We start from the raw sequence: 5934 nt of genomic DNA on the forward strand, positions 1-5934 counted from the left end.
CAGATCTATAATGATAGACTGAACCAGGAGGTTTTCTATATCTACTTCGATGTTTCTCCCTTTATGTTCTTTGAAGATTTTGTCCTTTAATAAGTGGCTCCAATATTCTTCAATAAGGGGCAAGACTTTGTAGAAGTACCGTCCTTCTACTATGACGAATGTAGTTTTCTTTTAGTCTTTGGGGTGCATCTTGATCTAGTGGTAGCTTGAGAAAGCATCCAAGAAGCTTATTACATGATAGCCTACTGTGGAGCATACTAAGATGATGATCTTTAGAAGTGGGTATCCATCTTTGGGGTATGCTGAGTTCAGATTGATGAAGTCTATACACATTATCCACATGCTTGTTTCTTTATATACCAACGCCAAATTTGAGATTAAGTCCTTATATTGAATTTCCTTTATGAAGTTGGCAAAAAAATAGCTTTTCTACTTCTTATCGGAAGGGTTTGATGAGTAAACCTGCAGTTTTTTGGATCTTCTATTTGATTGAACGAGAATCCCTACTCATATATCATTGATAGCATATGACTTCCTTGTTGATGCTTGACATTTTTGCTATTGTCCATGTGAATAATTCAAGATTATCATATATAGTTTTCTCCAACTCATCTCGTTGTTCTCTATTGAAGGAAGTGCTAATTTAGAGGCATCTTCTGAATTCACCTTCCATTGTGATTACTTCTTTGTTGGCTTCAATTGCCTCTATGGTTGAACCTCACTCCACATCCAGATGGAGGATTTCTTTAGATGTGTTCGTTAGATATATTACTCGCATGTAGGAGGTGCACGACTGGGCTAGGTTGCCCCTCACTATGACTTCTCTTTCTTCATCAGGAATTTAACAGCGACTTGGTATGTAAATACCACAACTTTAAAGGTGATTATTAGAGTCCTACCAAATATGGAGTTGTAGGTCAGAGGAGTATCGATGATTATAAATTCTTCTATAGTTGCATATTGACTATTTACTTTACCCCAAGTGATAGGTAGGGTGATATATTTATCTTTCAATTTTCGTATTCTCATCACATAATCTGTAGAGTGGCCCCATAGTCGAAATGAGCTGAGAGGCAAGCAGATTCATCTTATCAAAGATGGTTTTGAATATTATGTTTACTAAGCTCCTATATCTATTAGAATGTTATTGATATGATAACTTATGATTAGACCTGTAACAACTATTGCTTCATTGTATAAGTTTCCCCTGGTTGGTTCATCTTTACCACTAAAGGTGATGGGTTTGTCGTTAATAGACAATGAGAATGATACTGAATCAACTACTTCACATTTCCACTTCTTTGCATGTGTAGGGACTTCCCCACATTTATGACCCATGATGGAGGGCACTACATCATGGCATGGATGGCTTGAGTCTATCTTTGCTCAATGGCACTTTTTTCTATAGGGGCTTTTCTTGCTCGTCGCTTTGGATTGGAGAGAATAAAATATTTAATTTTCTTGGCTTTGATGGGCTTTTCAATTAGGTTATGCAGATGGTGTCACTCATCAGTGTCATGTTTGTGGTCTTTGTGGAATGAGTAGTATCTTGTGTATCCCAAGCACAATTGATCTTCATAGGCAAAAAACATTACTGATCTTCATAGGTGGTGGGTATCTGATGAATTCTTTATTTTATATGGCCTCTACAAGATCAACGATAGATATTCTTAGTGGAGTATATATTAGATATATTTGGGGTCGCTGAGCAACTTCTTTGTATTCCTCCTCAGTCCTTAGTACCGGTGGTGCTTCTATCGTCAGAGGTTTTGGCTGAACGGGTGTCTTATATAGATCAGGGGTTGATGAATACATTAGAAATTCGATCTTTGATTTCTCCTTTCCTAAGGATGGATCCTTTCTCTATTCCTTCATGGATGCAAGTTTCTTCTCATGATGGTCTTATAGTAAGAAGCAGTTGTGGTGGGCTCGACAAATCGATTATATTCCTTAGCATTAACATGAATGTTGGCAAGCTAATAGTTCTTCTAATGTCTTTGGTTGTTGAAGGTTGAGCACACAACTAAAAAGACCTTTCCTTAGACCTTGGGTCAGAGCTGCTTGGGTAACTGCTGGCTCTAGGCTTTCACATAAAGTATTTCTTTTTAAAACCTCAATATGAAGTTCCTCAAGGATTCTCCAAGTTCATATCCCATTTTTAACAAGACTTATAAGCCTTTTGGGGGTCTTTAGGCTCTCATAATATGTGCTACAAAATTTGCTTGAATTCAATGAAGGAGATGATCACCCCACTAGGTATACAAGTGAATCTCCTGAGTGTTAATTCTTTTAAGTTGTTGAAGAAAAGATGATATTGGAGGGTGTCATTGATGTCGAGGAGGGAGGTCATGGACTAAAAAATTGCCACATGGTGCATGGGGCCATTCTTACCTCAGTTGGCCTCTAAGTGAGGCACCTTCAACTTGGGAGGCATTATTGCTTCAACGATTGATCTGGAGAGGGAATTAGTTAGCCATGGTTCACTTTCTTTGAATCGCTTAGCTGGTAGGATTAAATTCTTATCTATTTCCTGGGGCCGAGTATGGTTGACAATTATATCAAAGACATGCACTTCTTATAGAGGCTTATGATGAGCTTCAGGGTCAAATGGTCCTTCAGGTGTGTTAGCATTTTGTGCCTTGCTAACGGTTGTAAGAGTATTATAGATGGTCTTTAGAAGTCATTATTCTATTTCTTGTAGTTCATAATGGGTATTATAGTCTTGGTTCATCATGCTCATTGAGGTCTTTGGTTGCTTGATAGGTAGTGATCTTATAGCTCTTGTCATCAAATTCATGCTCATTGCACCTAAGAGGATGTTGAATCCAGATTTGTTCAATGGATGATGTCTGACTGTACTTTATGAATCTAGATATAAGTTGAGAACCTGTATACAAGGATGATGAAGATAAAAAGGAGAGAAAAAACATGGCGAAAGAATAGATTTAGATAAAATACTTATTATCCCAACCATAAATATAATAATGAGACTGGCACGAGCTATATCTCACATAGCTCAAGCTAAATATTAGAAAATGATATTTTTTTGCCACTCCCTCCTTCCTTCTACATTTTTTGTGTCTCCCTTCTCCCCTTATTTATAGGGATCAGAGAGTTACAATATAATATATAAGGAATATGAGTTGTATTGTCAAGTCTTGATATAGATTGGTTGGTTGTGTCGAGTGGTGTGATGATCATGTGAGAGAGGATGTGGGTAAGGTGTCCTTACAGTTCTTTACTAGGGTAAGAGTGGTGGGGTGGGGGGGGGGGGGGGGGGGGGGGATGAGTAATGGCTTGATGTAGATCTTAGAGCTTGGTGAAGATCTGATTATGAAGGATGTCTCATGGATGAACGTATGTCGTTTGCTTGATTTTTTATAGACTGCGTATAGAAGGCTTGACTTTGGTTGAGATGAATAAAGACTTGTTCGACTGAGAGATGAACTTTAGTTTTCACACCCTTATGAGAGGGAAACTTCTTGGAGGATGTAGCTGAAGATGGCTAGTAGTGCTCCAGTGATAAGCTCCTTCCCTCCTCCTAAGTTAGTCCTTCAAATAGATTGTCCTAAAAGAGGATGGGATTCTCCTTCCTCGTAACCGGAACATAACCTGTAAGATACGTGCGAGAAAGTACATGCACAAGTAGTCATGGGTGTACAATTAAGGTATTCAAATATTGAATAAATTATCTATGATCAAGAGGCTCAATATGGAGTATTCGATTTGTTCTTTGGATTCTAACAAACTATACCTAAAATTCTCTCAAGAAAAGGCTATAAATAATGCATCATTTTCTATATGATAGGAGAAATAAGAGCCAAGGGATAAAAAAATACTACTATATTTTCTAGTGACCACCACTAACAACTACCATCAACATTCATCACTAACATTACAAGACTTTTGTTATCTAATCATTGTCACTTAACTATTAACGTCTAACATTGTGCTAGGCTTTAATTGTTCACTTATGGATATTTGATTTTTTTCCCCTATAATATGAATTAGATAATTATTTTCAATTGTGTAATCTAGTTTTCTCCAACTATGGAGATGAGAGAATTCTTGTACATTTAATTATATAATGGATTATTATAACTAGGCTAGGCCCTGTAGTTTATTCTATTTTATATTTTTCACAAAAATTCTAATCTCTTACCAACTTTTATTTATATGTTATACATATTTGTATAAAGCTATGGGATGAATGCTCTGTTGTAAATTTTCTAGAATATAATTTTGACGTCCCAAGATCTAATTTGGAAGAATCGTTTAATTAATCTATCAGAGCATTTAATTTTTATTTATTTAACAAAAGTCATAAAAAGCAATCATTTACATCAAAATATTTTTACTATATTCATCAAAAGTCCATTTATAATATCAGAAGTTTAATCAATGCGCCATTCTTTTCCTTAACACTTTTGACTAGAAAAGAATAAAATATAAAATTTAAAAAATAAAATATAAAATCCTTAAATAAGACCACCTCACTCTGCTGGGTCCTAACCCTTTCTAAAAAAATATTTAAAACCACACATCGAATTAACAATCCAACAAGTTACCAAACCTATAACTATAATCAATGTAATTCAATAGAAACAATATACTAAAAAAAAATGAAACAATATACTTGCAATCATTCAATTTATATCAGTATGAATATGCACTAGTAAAAATGAAAGATTGTCAATATAAATAATCATTTCATATGAGCTATTGACACCAATATAAACAATGTAACTTATAATCAATGAGCACTGATCATTACCTATATCAAGTTATAGTTGATACATCATCATGAAAAAATCTTGATCGGGCACGAATCTCGAGGCAAAAACCAAACCAGGAACTTCAAAAATTAAATTCAGGAGCATCTGAACTCTGATTTCAGCGAGCTTATAGTCAAACTGAGCGTCTCGGAAATACAAACCCAATGACACCAAACTCGACCCAATCCGAGCCCAAATGGGCCCGAATCAATGACCTGAAGCGCTATTGGAAGGTTCAAATCACAATTTGAGTTATCGAAGGTTCTCCGATTTTAACAAGCTTATACTCGAATCGAACTGCTCGACGAGACAAATCCAACGAGCCCATGATCGTCGAATTCCAACATCACTAAGGCCTTCAAATGTCCAACGAACGGTGCACGATCGAAGGGTTCAACATCAACGTCCATTCAACCACTCCCTATTCGCCCCTGATCTCACACCTATTTACAAGCCATGCCACTCCAGAAAAATTATAAATAAAGCCCTCATTCTTCACAAGAGGACTCAAGTGAGAGGAGAGAGAAGAAGAGAAGAGAAAAAGGAGAAAGGGAGAATCATCTCCTCCTCGACCACCACCGGAGTTCTTTCTGCCGCATGAATACGCCAGAACTCTGCCGGATTTTTGGGAGACGCCTGAATTCTCCAGAACTTTGTAAATTTGCTTCAAGTTAGAAGAAACAGATTGTAATCTGATCATCCTGACTTGTGGGACGAATCAACTTCTTGTAATTTACAAAACACTAGTGGAACTTTTCAGCTGGGCGTGGCCCCGTGGTTTTTTTCCCTCTTTCTAGTTTTCCACGTAAAAATCCTGGTGTTCATTTTCTTTTCTGTTTGTGTGCTGAATATTCGTCAGACGTGAATTTGTAAACTATATCGCCGCGTATATTCTAGCCCGCAACAACAGTAAAATAGGTCTATTATGAATCTATGCATGTCTATGAATTATCTTTATTTCAATTTATATGCTATTTCATATATTACTTGTTTTTTTATATTGAAAAAGATATATTTAAGAACTTTAATAATGAAATGATCGTTCAATGATCTTAAAATATGAAGACTTTAAAAACAATTTGTAAGTAACATGTAAAGAGAATATAAATATTAGGCGATCTCAACTGTAATTTATTTATAATTTTTGTTCTTATAATGC

Source organism: Dendrobium catenatum, unplaced genomic scaffold, assembly GCF_001605985.2.
Source record: "Dendrobium catenatum unplaced genomic scaffold, ASM160598v2 fragScaff_scaffold_351, whole genome shotgun sequence".
In the NCBI taxonomy this organism is placed as follows: domain Eukaryota; kingdom Viridiplantae; phylum Streptophyta; class Magnoliopsida; order Asparagales; family Orchidaceae; genus Dendrobium; species Dendrobium catenatum.